The sequence below is a fragment of the Halichoerus grypus genome, chromosome 13 (assembly GCF_964656455.1).
Source record: "Halichoerus grypus chromosome 13, mHalGry1.hap1.1, whole genome shotgun sequence".
Taxonomy (NCBI): domain Eukaryota; kingdom Metazoa; phylum Chordata; class Mammalia; order Carnivora; family Phocidae; genus Halichoerus; species Halichoerus grypus.
This window is the reverse complement of record NC_135724.1, coordinates 73,453,721-73,470,942: the sequence shown is the minus strand read 5'-3', so window position 1 is coordinate 73,470,942 and position 17,222 is coordinate 73,453,721. Positions and strand designations below refer to the sequence as shown.

Sequence of the window (17,222 nt, the reverse complement as noted above, 5' to 3'; positions counted from 1 at the left end):
AAATCTTTAAAAAAATTTTAAAAACAAGAAAAGATAATCTTTTCCTCCAGAAAAGAAGCCAGATTGCTAAAGGATGGGGTGAGAGACTCACCTCTCATCACTCACCAGCTTATGTCTTAGGAATTTTATATCCTGTGCATGTAGCACCTCTTTCAAATATAATACAGTTTAGAAAACAATGGGGCGTCTATCCAAAACACTGTTCCCAGCCCCATGCTTATCCTCAGTCTCAGCTCAAACACTGCTGCCTTATAGGAGCCTTCTCCAGACCCAGAGGGGCAGAGGCCTCTCTGACATTTGACTCAGTCATATCGTGGACTTCTCCACATCCCTCCTCACGACTCTAATTTGGGATCTGTCCTATTTAATGCTGTCAACCCAGTGACTGGCACTATGCCTGGCACATTCCAGGAGCTCACCAAATGTTTGCTGACAAAATGAATGAAAAGACAGGTTCCCAGAGAAGCTACAAAACCAGGGGCCTATAACAGATCAAGGTAAGAGGACTCCCTGATGAGACCAGTGAGTGACGATGGGGCAGACCAGGGACATAAACCTTTGTGGTTAACTTTCAACAAACATGGCAAGGCTGGTCCAATACCAAGATAGCTGCCAGGAAATCTAGCTTTGCTACCAACAGCTATATGACCCAGGGCAAATCCCTCCATCTCTGGGCCTTACTTTTTCTAACTGTCAAACAAGAGAATTCAACCAGATCAATGGCTTTCCAAGCCCCTTCTCGCTTTTAAACTGTTTAAAACAAAAACAGAATTGCTCTGTTTGACATAAGAGTGGGGGATGTAGAGCCTAGCTCATTCCACTATGCCCAACTCCCCCTCTTCACCAGGGGCCCTTCAGACAACCCACAGTTCCACAGGACAACAGTTCCAGTCTATTAAATGACAGATAAACTCCCACATCTCACATTCTAGGATTCTCTGCTTAAAGATGAGAAATCCATTTCCTCACCAATGAGTGTTCTTCCAGTGTATCAAACAAGAGGAAATGGAGCATGATCATTCTCTGAGCATGACAAAAGACATTTCCAAGGGACAAGAGAAAACAAATTCAGAATGCAGCCAGGGCTACCAAACCTTATTAGGTCTTCAGTAGGAAGGAAAACAGTAACAAGCCAAACAATTCCCCAAATGGCCTGCCAGTGGCCAAGGAAAGGACTTTCCTAGTCTCAGGGCAGTGATTCATGCCAGAGCAACCCATGCTCTGCACTCAGATGAGAGGCATAATGTTGGTGGCGCTAGCACAGTGCACTGCATACCACTGGCACTCGGTGAATTAACAAGGGAGACAATCAGTATGGTGAGATCAGCCAGAGAAGCAGCTTTAGGAAAGGGAAAGGGGAAGGAGATATTTGGTAAGGTCTGATCCAGCTGTCAAGACTCATCTCTGAATTCAAGGATATCTGGGCAGGGAAAAATGAGCCCTAAAAGTCTATGTTGGTGGCTTCCATCTTTAGTGCCGTTTAAAACTGTCACTGTTGGGCACCTGGGTGGCTCAGTCGGTTAAGCGTCTGCCTTTGGCTCAGGTCATGATCTCAGGGTCCTGGGATCGAACCCTGCGTGGGGCTCTCTGCTTAGTGGGGAGTCTGCTTCTCTCCTTCTGCCTATCCCCCTGCTCGTACCCTCGCACTCTCTCAGATAAATAAATTCTTAAAATAAAAAAAAAATAATAAAACTGTCACTGTTAAACCCTTGCCTGATGAAGAGCTGTTCAGAAACCTGCTCCAGGCACGTTAGCTCAAGGACAGTTAAGAATAAGCTGGGGGGGGCGCCTGGGTGGCTCAGTCGTTAAGCGTCTGCCTTCGGCTCAGGTCATGATCCCAGGGTCCTGGGATCGAGCCCCGCATCGGGCTTCCTGCTCGGCGGGAAGCCTGCTTCTCCCTCTCCCACTCCCCCTGCTGGTGTTCCCTCTCTCGCTGTGTCTCTCTCTGTCAAATAAATAAATAAAACCTTTAAAAAAAAAAAAAAGAATAAGCTAGGAACGGGGCGCCTGGGTGGCTCAGATGGTTGAGCATCTGCCTTCGGCTCAGGTCATGATCCCAGGGTCCTGGGATCGAGCCCTACATCGGGCTCCTGGCTCAGCGGGGAGCCTGCTTCTCCCTCTCCCTCTGCCTCTCCCCCTGCTCATGCTCTCTCTCTGTATCTCTGTGTCTCAAATGAATAAATAAAATCTTTAAAAAAAAAAAAAAGAATAAGCTAGGAAGAGTGAATAAAAGGGGTTAGGGTGGTGCTGCTGTTTCTTCTTCATTTAGAACAGAAAAGCCGAACTTTAATCACCCCACGTTTGGCTGTTTCAGTTCTGTCTCAAAGGCATAGGTTGATTCATTCACAAATACTCCCCTACTCTGTGCCATGTTCTGGATTATGTTCCTGCCCCATGAAGCCTAGAGTTTATAATAGAGACAATGATTCTATTCACCACCCAGCAATTACTCACCACTGCTCACCTGACAGTCTCCTTTTAAAAAGGAAATGGTCCTCACAGGTAAGTCCTAAAGGTCACTTTATAGACAGGGAAACAGGTGAGGCCAACTTGAAGATTAAAAGGTGGCTCAGCAGTAGAGAAAACCAGATTTCAGACTTTCTCTCTGAGACAACATGGTCACCAAACTCAGACAGACAAGTTCTTTCAAGTCGGTTTAATAACTATGAGAAAATAAGCTGTGTTCTTTTTTGGGCTTGGCATGAAATTCAGAACAAAGGTGGCAGGGGTAGTAGTAATGGCAAACAGATACGCTCTAGGGGCCAGACACCATGTAAAGAGCTTCACATTTAATTCTCACAATAATCTGTGGGAAAGGTATTGATAATATCACAAGTTTACAGATGAGGAAAGTGAAGCCCAGAGAGACCAGGGCATTTCTCTGGAGTCACACAGCTAGAAAATGGTAGCACTGACACTCTCTACCCTTGCCTCACAATAAGGCCCCACAGGTCCCACTCTGTCCAGCAAGGCAACTTCTCCTCTCTGAATGAAGCCCTGGCAGAATCAGACACACTCCAAGCTAAAGGATACATGAAATATGTTGCCACATATCCCTGCAGAATCCCTTGACCATTGAATTACAGGTATTTTAGGACCAGCCCATCCAGTTTGGACAACAGGAATGTCAAGTTTGGTAATGTGCCTAGTGAAAGCCTGTTTGGATGAGCCTGCCGAGTTATGGGTCTTCTGGGATTTGGATGAAAAGTAGTTAGCCAAAATCAATCTCCTGAGACCCACTAGCAGTTAAAGCCCCAAAATGAAAAGGAAGTAAAGGCACGCACATGCCACATGCAAATGTTCTTACATTAGCACTGAGTCTTTAGAAACTAATTCTAGAATCCTGTGATTCTAGAACACCAGCTCTCAACTATCTACAGAAAGAAAGCTTGGAAAGATCTGCTGTCAAGAGAAAGAAAGGTTCCTTTGGACTTGAAAAAAGAAAGTAACAGGGGCTTCTTCTGAATAATACTTAAATTAATCAAGAGAAAGAGGCCAAAGACTAGAACGAGGCACCCTGAGAATTTCAGTTTTCCCATCTATACAATGAAACACTTTCTGAAGATCTGTCAAGTGTTGGAGTCATCCATTCAGCATGTGTAACAGCGTGGGGCACAGTCAACTCTGAGACCGGGACGGTGCCCCACACAGGAGCATGCCCACAGCAGACAAAGGACAGTTTTCCCACTGGGCTTTTACAGATGCAGAGGCCAAGTAAAGAACTGCAGGTGAATAGCAGAGCAATCATGCCTTCCATATAAGTACCACCACTGTTCAGAGGAGGGTTCTGAGACTGGGGGAACATCTAGGGAAGCCCTCTTAGATAAAGAAGTGCTTTCCGGACAGGAAAAGATGAGTCACATTTGGAAAGGGAGGACTGAGGGTAACCTGGAGAAGACCCACAAGATGCCAGCATAACAGGGAGCAAATAGAGACTAAACCACCAGCAACAGTGACTGGGGCACAGGCTCTGTGCTAAATGGTTTACAGCCCCTCTCTCATTTAATTCTCAAGGTAATCCACTTATAAATGAGGAATTAAAGATGCTGAGAGAGGAGTGACTTATCCAAAGCCAAAACAACCATGTGTGTTCAGGAGTTTGTGAGAATCCCTGCCTGGCTGAAGGCAAGGACTTGGAAGGGAAAGGAGATGAGGTTAGGCAAGGAAGGATGAGATTCAGCGATGGTCTTGGATGCGAGAGCGTGTTAGATCCTGCTGGCAGAAGATGAGTGATCCTGTCAAATGACAAGTCTCACGCTGACGAGCATTTGACACTGCTTATCACTCCCTCTTCCTTGAAACACTTTCTTCCCCTGGATTCCCGGATGCTATGCACTCTGCTTTCCCCTCTACCCCACTGCCTGCTCCATCTCAGTCTCCTTTGTTGGTTCTTCCTTCTCTCCTTCTCCATCACTGGAGGGCCCCAGGGTCAGGCCTGGTACCTTTTCCCCACCCCCACCCCCCATACTATCTCGCCTCTTTGATGAGCTCATCCAGTGTCAAGGCTTTAAGTATCATCTACATGCTGACAACTCACAAGTTTAGACCCCCAGGCCCAACCTCTCCAGTGAACTCCCAGCTCATATATCCTAACTGCCTAATCAATATCTGAACTTGAATGTCTATACAGCTAACAGGCAGCTCAAATTTAACATGATAAAAACTGACCTCCTGCTTCCCCCCATCCCCCAACTGGCTCATCTGCAGTTTTCATGATCTAGTTCATTATCAACATCTTTAACAGGGTCTCAGGCCAAAAACCTCAGTTACCCTTGACAACACACACACTCTCTCATATTCCACATCTAACCTATCAGCAAATCCTATGGGGTCTACCTTCAAAATGAATCCAGAATCCATAAAATGGTTATTCACCAGCTCCATCACTTCCACCAGGCTCCAAGCCACCATCACTTTTTTTTTTTTAAAGATTTTATTTATTTATTTGGCAGAGAGAGAGACAGCGTGAGAGAGAACACAAGCAGGGGGAGTGGGTGAGGGAGAAGCAGGCTTCCCGCTGAGCAGGGAGCCTGATGTGGGGCTCGATCCCAGAACCCTGGGATCATGACCTGAGCCGAAGGCAGATGCTTAATGACTGAGCCACCCAGGCGCCCCCCACCATCACTTCTTATTGGGATTGCTACCAAAGCTGCTTCCACACTGCTCTCGACAACACATTTCAGCAACAGGCAGAACAATCCTATTATAGTTGAAGTCAGACAGTGGTACTCCTCTGTCCAATTCTCCCAATGGTTCCGTATCTCACCTTGGAGTAAAAGCCAAAATCTCTACATGGCCTCATGGACTATAGGCTCATATGAGACACACACCCCTTCTGTCTCTCTTTCACACACATACACACCACCCATTACTTCTTCGAACTCTTCTCCCACTGTTTTCTCTATCATTCCCTCAGTTCCAGCCATATGGGGCCTCTTTGCTGATCCTTGAACACAACAGGCACATTTCCACCTCAGGGCCTTTGCAAATGCCGTTCATGTTGCCAGGGAGGCTCTTTCTCCAGATAGCGCCATGGCTCAGTCCCTCACCTCTTCCAAATTTCACTCAAATGTCACCTCCTCTGACCACTTCATTTAAAATTCTGCACATCCCCAACCAATCCCAACTCCCTATCCTTTTTTTTTTTTTTTTTAAGATTTTATTTATTTATTTGACAGAGAGAGCACAAGTAGACAGAGAGGCAGGCAGAGGGAGAAGGAGAACCAGGCTCCCCGCTGAGCAGAGAGCCTGACGTGGGGCTTGATCCCAGGACCCTGGGATCATGACCTGAGCTGAAGGCAGACGCTTAACCGACTGAGCTACCCAGGCGCCCCCCAACTCCCTATCTTTTTTCTTCTTTTGTATTTCTTCAAGATACTTATCACCTACATACTATAAAATATATTTATATTGTCTGTTTTTTCTCCCTCCATAATGTGCTCCATGAGGACAAAGATTTTGTCCATTTTATTCACTATTGTATCCCTAGCTCCTAGACTGTTACCTGACAAATAGTAGGTGCTCAATAAATGTCTGAATGATTAGTGCTCAACTCTCTTCTTGGGGAAATTTCAAGTTTTGTAAACCAACCTCAGCTAGAGACCAGCTTCCCCATGTTCCATTCACAGGGTTTGCCAGCATCAGACATGCATCTGCTCTGGTTGTCAAGCTATTTTGATAAAATTGAAGTTGAAAATGTCAGACCCCCTAGCCCATTTTAGAGCCAATAAATAAATGGAAGACAAGTAAATAAAGAAAAGAGAGAAGAAAGGGCAAAGGGCAGAAGATCAGGCGGCAACAACTCTGATGGAAGAAAGGTCAAGGCCACCTCCTTCAGTGAGGCCAGATCACCATCCCCTGCTCCCACAGGCATCAGCTCAGAGACTAAAGCTGCTAGAGGTGGGGATGCAAATGCTGGGGGCAGGGGGTCTGACACAGCTGCGATGTGAATACAGACAGGCCCTTCCCTCCGCCTATAACCCTCTAGGCCCACAGGCTTTCTGTGTCAAGCTCGTCATTGCTTTTGCACTTAAGGAGCCTTCTGCCTAGATGATCCTCTCTCTCCAGCTTCTAGAGTGGCTGCTCCAACTTATCCTTCAAATCTCGGCTTAGATGACATCACTTCAAAGATACCGTCTCTGGGGTGTCTGGGTGGCTCAGTCGGTTGGGCGTCTGCCTTCGGCTCAGGTCATGATCCTGGAGTCCCGGGATCAAGCCCTGCATCGGGCTCTCTGATCATTGGGGAGTCTGCTTCTCCCTCTGCCCCTCACCCCACTCGTGCTCTCTCTCATTCTTTCTCTCAAATAAATCAAATCTTAAAAAAAACAAAACCAAAAAACCCACAAAGATACTGTTCCTGTACTAAGTACATATTTTCCTGCCTTCGCCCCCACCCCCATTCCTATTTATATGTTTGCTGAGCACCTCCCATGTGCCATAAACAGGTTTACATGCTAAGGATACAGCAGTGAATAAATCAGACAAAAATCCTTCCCTTCATGGCGCATACATCCCAATGGCAGACAGGGACCACAGGCAAGATAAATAAGTACAATATATACTATCTGAGATAGTGATAAATGCTATGGAGAAAGAGAAAACAGGGAAGGAGGATAGGGAGTGTGGAGGAGGGGAGGAAAGGAGGTTAAAATTTAACCAGATGGCCACCTTGAGAAGGTGACAGGACACTGTCTCAACATCCAGCCACTCAGCTTCATTCAAAGAATGAAGACCACAGAAGCAGACTCACCGGCTAATGAAATTTTGTCATTCCACTCTCAATATGGTTAAGACCCTAAAAACAATTAGGTGTGGCAAAAACTACGTGTCACCCAAGTCTATTCCTTCACAGAGCTCTGCTTTAACGAATGTTTTCAGTGCTGAAAATTAACAATGGAGGACTGGTTTTAAAGCTTTGAGACCTGACTTTCAAACCTACCATCTTCCAGCTCAAGTCCACAGAGGAGACGGTAAACCTGAGAGAGCAGTCACTAAGGCGGGCATTCTGGCTGCTGATGGACTCTGGGCATTCTGGACTCAACCAGCCTCTTACCTTAACGAGAAGAGGTCTCCCAACTTTGGGGAGACCCTCTTAATGGAGGTAAGAGGTCAAGCCCAAGGCTAAAGACCCAAAAAGCATGAGGCTTGAAAGTCTAAAACCACAGCCAAGCCCCTCCTCAGCAACATTAAATAACAGGAGACAATCCAAGAACTAGGGGTTGGGAAAGGGAAGGTGGCCACAGCAGGTGTGACAGGGGCTCTCCAGGGGTCTACACAACTTAACATGCATAAGCATACCACCGCTGTAAAATGAGAATTGTAATGTCACATACCTGAGGGATCTGTGAGGCTAAAACAGGTCAATACAGGGGCAGCTGGGTGGCTCAGTCAGTTAAGCATCTGCCTTCCGCTCAGGTCATGATCCCAGAATCCCGGGATTGAGCCCCAAGTCGGGTTCCCTGCTCCACAGGGAGTCTGCTTCCCCCCACTTATGCTCTCTCCCTCTCTCTCTTAAATAAATAAATAAAATCTTTAAAAAAATAAAATAAAACAGGTCAATACATACAAAGCCTTCAGCAGTGCCCCAAGTGGCCTATTGCTATAGGCTGGCCACTATGACTACTACATAGGGAGAGTGGTTACCACCAGCACCTCCTCGCTGTTCCCCAACCCCAAGTCTCTGGAGGCCCTGAAGCACTCTGGTGGTGCCTGTTGAAATGTAAGTCAGATCTCAGAACTCCTGCTCAAAACCCTCTAGCAGCTCCCACCTCACTCAGAGTAAAAGCCAGGGTTCTCATCTTGACCTGGAAGCCCCCTCCATTCTCCTCTGACCTCATAAACCACTGCTCTGCTCATTGCTCACTCAGCTTCCCTGCTGTTCCTCAAACAAGCCAGGGACACTCCTACTCTTCACTATCTTGGGCCTGGAAGGCTCTTTCCCCAGACAATGTCACTCTCGTGGCTGGCGGGGTGGTAGCAACAACACCAGAGAGTAGTTAATCCTATCACCGGTCAGACTTCTCCCTATCCCCCTGGAGTGATATGAGGATGGACAGGAAAGTGCTTTGAATTCCCTCTTCCCTAGTAATCAAAGAATTTTAACAAGTCAATGCAACATTCATTCATTCGCTGAACATTTACTGAGCACCTATGTGCCAGACATTTCACTAAGTGCTACAGACACAGACAGTTAAGACAAGTCCTCCCCAAGGATTAAGAGCTGTTTACTTAGAAGCCAGCCAGGTGAACAGACAATGACAAACCCACTGAGGAGGTTCAGGCCTGCAAGGTGAGAGAGATGATCAGATGGGAAGCTCCAAGTAGTGGTCCAGCAAAGAGGCATGTGTGACAGGAAATGGTGTTCAAGCAGAGAATAGCACAAAACAAAGACAAAGAATGTAAAAAGAGTTGGGGGTTGCAGAAGTGGCTGAGTTTGAGTTTGACTGGAGCTTGGGAAGAGATGGAAGTGGGGAGTAGAAGAGATAAGGCAGGAGAGCCAGGCAGGAGTCAGCCCAAAAGGCCTTGAAGGCCATGATAAGGAATGTGAATTTTAGTCTGAGGGCAATAAGGAGTCACTGATGGATATTCAAGCAGGATTATTTTTTAAAGGATTCCCCAAGTGCTCAAGTGATATCTTCTCTCTGGTGTTATTTGTTCCTCTCTGTGTGAAGAGAAAAACAAAACAAAACACTAAAACCATTTCTGGGCTATAATCATGTATCAGTGACCTATCTCAGGCAAAAAAAAAACCTGTTCAGAAAAAGAAACATCTACATGTAACAGATGCCCTCTCAATCTTTCATAATTACACCAAAATGCAAAACCCATACCCAAGCCATGTTTGCTCACTGTCAGCATGTCAGGCTTTGGTGCCAGGCATGGGGGGGTTTTCTGGGAAGTGAGCAGTCAAGACATGCAACAGCTTCAGAGGATGACCAGCAAAACATGAAAGTCCAAGTCCAAAGCCAGTAGGACCAACAGACTAAACTTGTTCTGAAACACTTTTAGGAAGTGAAACGAGAAGGGTGGGAACAGTCCTGTGTACGTAAAGGTCTCTGTTTGCAGAAGGAAGTAATACCCCACAAACCAGGGTTGACAGCCTTCCTTAGACAGAGGCTCCCAGTAGGCCTCAACTGCCTAGGGTCAAGGCAACCAAACGCAATAACAGTCTCTGCACAAATTTCCTTATCTAATCCCCACACACACCAGTGCTGGGGGGGGATAAGGAGAAGGTGGTGGTATTATTTTAGAGCTGAAGTAAAGGAGGCCAAGCCTAAGTAAGTTGTCCAGCTCACACTAACAGGAAGCTGCTGAGCTGGGTTCGGAACCCAGGGTTGACTCATGGGGAGTCCGGCAGTGCTTTTTCCACCACACCTCTGAGCCCTTCAGGCCGCTCAGGATGAAGCCTCTGCTCAACCCATACTCAACAGATAATCTCTCCACAACCTCTGAGGGATCGGATTCTTTGAGAACTACTGAGGCTACTCTTTATGACAGTTTTTAAGAGGATGGAGGAGGCTGGTGGGCTCAACTCAGGACAGGGAGCCAGATGCTCTGATCTTTGCTCATGTTCCCACCATCTGTGACAAGTCACTTCATCTCAAATCCTCCCTTGGAAGGATGGGGATAAGGTGAAAATATTAAGTTTCTGTGAATTCAATGGAACTATAAAAACAGATCATAGAGTTTAAAAAAAGGTACTACAGGGCACCTGGGTGGCTCAGTCGTTAAGCGTCTGCCTTCAGCTCAGGTCATGATCTCAGGGTCCTGGGATCGAGTCCCAGGTCAGGCTTCCTGCTCAGCGGGAAGCCTGCTTCTCCCTCTCCCACTCCCCCTACTTGGGTTCCCTCTCGCACTGTGTTTCTGTCTGTCAAATAAATAAAATCTTAAAAAAAATACATAAAATGTTTTTTAAAAAAAAGGTACTACAGTAATATTTATATCACAGCTTTCTTCAGAAGCATGTGAAAACCTTCATGGGTTCATTAAGGCTTGTAACACCCAGGACTGGATAGGAAGGCAGCAGGTCTTTCTCCTGCTGCTATCAGGGAAACTGAGGCAGAATTGGAGCAAGTGAATATCTGCAAAGGAATAAGGCTCAGACTCCCAGAGTCTGGTCCTCCATCCATCAAATGACCTCACCATCTCCCAAGCGAGATGTGTGCTTCCCAGCCAAGAAGCCAAGGGGCCTGCACTTTTCTGAGAGAGACAGAGACCCTCCTCTTGAGAACGTTCTTCAAGAACCTAGGGCCAAAAGATCCCCTAGGGGTCATGTACTTCCTCTCTTTATTCCAAAAGGAATGCAGCTCAACCACTCTTAAGAGACGATCTGAATATTCTTAAATTAGCTTCATGAATGGCCTGTTTTGTGTGTCACAGTTCTCAATAGTCAGGACAAACTTCCACTTTTGCCCTGAAATGTAATTACTTATAGCAATAGCCTGCAGGATTGTTTCATCCTAAACATGTGAATCAAATGCCCCTTATGAAGATCAGACGCAACGTAATAAGGCTACATCTTTACATAGCTTCGAATAAATACAACGGCAGCTAAAGATATCAAACAGCCCCTACACCCCAACCTTGCTCCAGCCTCTTCTGTCTCTGCACTTTGCAGGTCCCTGAAAGCCTGGGTAAGAACCCTGGCTCTGCCTATACCTATGGTAAGGACTGACCTTGGTTTCCTTGTGGATAAAATGAGGATATCAACAACAGCTACCACACAAGGGTTGTTGTGAAGTTTACATGTGGCATTGTACCTACAGTGCTTAGCGCAGTGTCTAGCACACAGTAGGAGCTCAATAACTCGTAGCTAGCATTTCGTCAGTATTTTTAGCATCATCACAGGTGTCCCCAGATAACCTGTCCATGAAAAGCCGACGGAGAGACCAAGACCAAGCCCAAGCCTACGGCGGGGCAGGCGCGCAGAGCCGGTTCTTAATTTTTTTTTTTCTTTTTGAACCTTGGCAAGGAGATAAGGCCCTGAATGACAGGGAGGCCTCAGGATGGAAGGAGGAAACCAGGACCGGGAGAGGAGTTTCTCCCCCGGGAGGGGCGGACTCCTCGGGGCCTAAGTCTAGGTAGGAGTCTCTCGGGAGCACACCCCAGGAGGGGCTGCCGGCTGGGGCGGCTGGGATTCAGGCCGCCGGCCAAGTGGTCACGAATGAATGAACCCGCAGTCCTTCTGTCTCGTCGTGGCTTGGGAAGCCACTCTCGCCCCTCTAGCGCCCCGTCCTCTCCGTGACCTCTGACCCCACAAACCCCTCACCTCAGACCACCGCCTCCCCGCCCCACTCCTTCTCCTGCCTCGCCGGACTCCCCGCTTCCTCACCCACAGGTCCGAACGGCTCCCGGCACCACGGCGCGGCTCGGCTCGCCAGCAAAATGTCCGCGGCCTCGTCCTCCCGCTCCCCCGGTGCGTCCGTGCCGCCGGCCGCTCAGAGCCCCGCGGCTGTCACCTGCCGAGCGGAAGTGAGCTGCCCGCGCGCGGGCACTTCCGGTGGACGCACGGCCTGGGGGCGGGGTCAAGGGTGCAACCCTGGCGGGGGTGGTGCCCGAGGGGCGGGGCCAGGAAAGGGGGCGGGGCAGACGAATTAACCCCTCCCCAGCTGGGGCGTTCCCTCGCCGCTGCCACCCGCAGAGTGCTAAAAAATTAGCTAAGTAATTTAAGTAACTTAAGGTGATGACTTTAAGGGCCATCTCTTCCTTCTGTGTTACAGACGGGAAAACTGAGACTCTGAGAAAGGCAAGGTTTTGCTCAAGATTAATTTCCTTATGAATGTTAAGAGTCAAAACCAGAACTGTAAATCCAGTCTAGCGCTTGCTGCCCTTCAGGGCAGCCCTTTGGAAATTCCGACTGGAAGAGTTAAACCCATGTGCCTCCGAGGAACTTTTATCCAAGAGGAACTTCATAATATCCCATTTTCCTTTGCTGGGTCTGCCAGGACGTTGATTCCTATAATCACCTCACTCCCGACTCTGGTACTATTAACTTTCTCCTTACAGATAATTTCTGATCATCCCCCTTAAAACAGTATTTCGTCACTGCACTTTAAAAATGTTTTACTGGGAATGAGTTTAACTATGACAAGCTCATATTCTGACTCTTAGAGCATTTTCTTTTTGCCATGATAGTGATTTCATTAGATTTGGGCACATTTGTAATCAGATATGAATGCCACCTCTGTCAAAGGTGTTTTCAGCAAAGATAATAATTAAAGGTTTATAAACTAAATCTCAGGTTGAGAAAAGAACACCTATTTTTTAAAAGTTGCTTATTACTAGGAGCGCCTGGATGGTTCAGTGATTCTTGGTCTTGGGGTTGTGAATTCAAGCCCCACAGTTGGGTGTAGAGATAACTTAAAAATAAAATCTTAAAAAAAAAAAGTTCTATTACTATATTATGAGACCATTAATGTCGGACTGAAACGCTAGTCACTTAAAATGATTTAGAAGTCTAGTAACATTTACCCGTTTCTTATATGTAAAAGGTAACTTTACTGCTTCCTCAATTCTTTACGGGAAAAGTAAAGAACATCTTGTTTTTGGGTGTGGGGAGGAAGTATTTCAATTATGAACTATAAATATATATAACTGGAAAGTGTTATTTCTAATGTTTTAAACCACTCCGGTTAGCTAAAGATATATTTGTGTTGTTTTTGAGTACTTGTATAGGGTTTTTTTATAATTATAAATTTAGTGAGCACTTCATATGTGTAAGGCACTCCTTTTACATACATTGCAGCAGTAAACAAGAGACTTTGGCTTCACACTCTTTCTTACATTATTCACCTAAGTATTAGAAAATATTGCTTTTATTTTATTTATTTATTTTAAATATTTTATTTATTTATTTGACAGAGAGAGAGACAGCGAGAGAGGGAACACAAGCAGGGGGAATGGGAGAGGGAGAAGCAGGCTTCCCGCTGAGCAGGGAGCCTGATGCGGGGTTCGATCCCAGGACCCTGGGATCATGACCTGAGCCGAAGGCAGATGCTCAACAACTGAGGCACCCAGGCACCCTGACAACATTGCTTTTAGATACATCACTATCATCAGGTTATAAACAAAATATGAATAAGAAAAGGAATTAGTTTCATCCTCTAGATTATATAAGTAAAAAGTTAGCATTTGAAATATGTGTTAATTCAACTCCAGGGGGAAGGATGAAGTCAAACATTAACCTAATGAAAATTTTTTGCTAGTGAAAATATGAAAACCTGATGATGGGGTGCCTGGGTGGCTCAGTCGGTTAAGCGTCTGCCTTCGGCTCAGGTCATGATCTCGGGGTCCTGGGATCAGCCCCGAGTCGGGCTTCCTGCTCTGCGGGGAGCCTGATTCTCGCTCTCCCTTTGCCCCCCCACCCCCCACCCCCGCTCGTGCTCCCTCGCTCTCCCTCTCAAATGAATAAATAAATAAAATCTTTAAAAAAAAGAAAAATATGAAAACATGAATAATGGCAATGTTTGTTTGCTTTGCCTTTACTTACGTTTTTCACACTGCTTAAATATTAGATATTAAAAAGCCAATCATGGGTTCCTTTGTACCTCTACTGACATGATTTCTTTTCTTTTTTTTTTTTTAAGATTTTATTTATTTATTTGCTAAAGAGAGAGGGGGAGAGCACAAGCAGGGGGAGTAGCAAGCAGAGGGAGAAGCAGGCTCCCCTCTGAGCAAGGAGCCCAATGACGGACTCCTTCCCAGGACACTGGGATCATGACCTGAGCCAAAAGCAGATGCTTAACCGACTGAGCCACCCAGGTGTCCCTCGACTGACATGATTTCTTAAGGTTTGTTCGACCTTTGTTTTGCTTATCTTTGTGGCATATAGCCTGATTAATAAGGTGATAGTAAAAGATACATTTTTTCTTTTCACTTTTTTTAAGATTTTATTTTTAAGTAATCTCTACACCCAAGGTAGGACTCAAACTTACAACCAAGAGTCACATACTCAGGGGCGCCTGGGTGGCTCAGTCGTTAAGAATCTGCCTTCGGCTCAGGTCATGATCCCAGGGTCCTGGGATTGAGCCCCGCATAGGGCTCCCTGCTCAGCAGGAAGCCTGCTTCTCCCTCTCCCACTCCCACTTAAAAAAAAAAAAAAAAAAAAAGAGTCACATGCTCCACCAACTGAGCCAGCCAGGCGCCCCAAAGATACAATTTTTTAATTCGATAAGATAAAGGATTTTGAGTCTCTGCTTTGCTAGCCCAAGCTGTTAAGTTACCTGAAGCTTTTGTCAAGACCAGAGAGAAGTATATGGCATATGTGTATAGTTTGCTTCTGTATGATTTGATTGGCCTGGTTTGTAAATTGAATCATTACTTAAGAATTATCACTTCCAGGGCGCCTGGGTGGCTCAGTCGTTAAGCATCTGCCTTCGGCTCAGGTCATGATTCCAGAGTCCTGGGATCAAGCCCCGCATCGGGCTCCCTGCTCCATGGGAAGCCTGCTTCTCCCTCTCCTACTCCCCCTGCTTGTGTTCCCTCTCTCGCTCTGTCTCTCTCTGTCAAATAAATAAAATCTTAAAAAAAAAAAAAATTATCACTTCCTTGGGCGCCTGGGTGGCTCAGTCGTTAAGCATCTGCCTTCGGCCCAGGTCATAATCCCAGGGTCCTGGGATTGAGTCTTGCATCGGGCTCCAGTCCTGCATTGGGGTCCCTTCTCAGTGGGAAGTCTGCTTCTCCCTCTCCTTCTGCACCCCCCAACTTGTGTGTGCTCTCTCTCTCTCAAATAAATAAATAAAAGCTTAGGGACGCCTGGGTGGCTCAGTTGGTTAAGCGACTGCCTTCGGCTCAGGTCATGATCCTGGAGTCCCGGGATCGAGTCCCACATCGGGCTCCCTGCTTGGCAGGGAGTCTGCTTCTCCCTCGGACCCTCCCCCCTCTCATGCTCTCTCTCTCTCATTCTCTCTCTCAAATAAATAAATAAAAATCTTAAAAATAAATAAATAAATAAATAAATAAATAAAAGCTTAAAAAAAAAAAAAAGAATTATCACTTCCAGGGGCACCTAGCTGGCTCAGTCAGTGGAGAAGGCCCCTCTTGATCTGGGGGTTGTGAGCTCGAGCCCCATGTTGGGTGTAGAGATGACTTAAATAAATAAATATATTTTTTAAGGGGCGCCTGGGTGGCTCAGTTGGTTAAGCGACTGCCTTTGGCTCAGGTCCCGGCTCAGGTCCCGCATCTGGCTCCCTCCCTCTGACCTTTCCCCCTCTCATGCTCTCTCTCTCTCTCATTCTCTCTCTCTCAAATAAATAAATAAATAAATCTTTAAAATAAATAAATTTATTTTTTTAAAAAGGAATGATCACTTCTAGTAGATAGTAAGTTACAATTGAATATGATAGTTTCTAATATTCTCTTAGATGTACCTAATTTACCAAAGGAAAAAAATATATATTTACCTGATGCTCTTCTAAGGAATTATGATACTGAAAGTATGAAGGCGGTTAGTTTCTTAGTCTGTTTCAAATCACCAACATTTTTATTTGGAATGATTATTGCAAAGTGCAGAATGTCTTTTTTATCCAAGAACTTGAAGCATACCTGGAATTTACCAGTGCACGTGCCCATTTTAGAATGCCATTTCCTAAAATAATCCACTAATGTTTTGAACATTTTCATCATTTGGTTTCTCTTTCTGCTAAAGAACGATTAAATCCTAATGTAGCATAGGATCCCTTTGGGCTGAAATCTGCATGGGGCCAATAGCAATTAAACAGTTCTTTAACGCTTCTTCCCCACTCTGTACCAACACCTAGCAAGACACCAAACTCTTATAACGTATCTTGTTAGAAATTCATAGTCTGTCCTGTGCCTAGGTATCTTCTGCTGTTTAATCATTTTATTTTATTTTTTTTTAAAGATTTTATTTATTTATTTATTTGAGAGAGAGAATGAGAGACAGAGAGCATGAGAGGGAGGAGGGTGAGAGGGAGAAGCAGACTCCCTGCTGAGCAGGGAGCCCGATGCGGGACTCGATCCCGGGACTCCAGGATCATGACCTGAGCCGAAGGCAGTCGCTTAACCAACTGAGCCACCCAGGCGCCCCTGTTTAATCATTTTAAAAGGTGGCTGGACATGCTGGTTTTGTCATACATAACCTATTGGGTAAGAAAGATAATCTTTGGTAGTACTTTATGCTTATGGTAGTTCTAGATGGTTTTGTTACTTATGGGGAACTAATAGCAGCTCTCTTAGGCTCAGCTGAGAAGTAGAATAGGAGCTATTATTTTTTTTGAAGGCCAAATAGATCACAGAAGATTCTAGGAAACACTGGAGAAGGCAGTGCATATTTGCCATCATCAAAATACTTATTTGCATTTATGGAATGTGTTTTGTTTTTTAAACGTGTATTTTGGTTCATTTTTTTCATCTTGGCAGTGGAGAGTTTTATTCTCAAAGAATAAAAAACGTTTGGGTTAGGGGTTCCTGGCTGGCTCAGTCAGAAGAGCATGTGATTCTTAATCTCCAGATCATGAGTTCAAGCCCCACATGGGGTATAGAGATTACTTAAATAAATAAAACAAAACAAAAAAATGTTCGGGGGGCACCTGGGTGGCTCAGTCGGTTAAGCATCTGCCTTTGGCTCAGGTCATGATCTCAGGGTCCTGGGATCGCCTGCGTAGGGCTCCCTGCTCAGCAGGGAGCCTGCTTCTCCCACTCCCGATCTCCCACTCCCCTGCCTGTGTTCCCTCTCTCACTGTCTCTCTCCCTGTCAAATAAAT

General features: G+C 45.8%; 1 protein-coding gene across 4 annotated transcripts in view; it reads right to left on the bottom strand.

The window, feature by feature from the left end:
- Nucleotides 1-17,222, bottom strand: part of AP1B1 (adaptor related protein complex 1 subunit beta 1) — an 88,811-nt gene that overhangs the window by 40,767 nt on the left and 30,822 nt on the right. For 2 of the 4 annotated variants that reach the window (XM_036123141.2, XM_036123143.2), the window contains exon 1: nucleotides 11,831-11,989. The exons of 1 other annotated variant lie outside the window; for it this stretch is intronic. The gene's annotated coding sequence lies outside the window, so the exon portion shown is untranslated. Of the gene's footprint in view, nucleotides 1-7,832; nucleotides 8,009-11,830; nucleotides 11,990-17,222 lie in introns of those variants that run through there. One more of the 4 variants, XM_078060804.1, reaches the window with a different exon arrangement.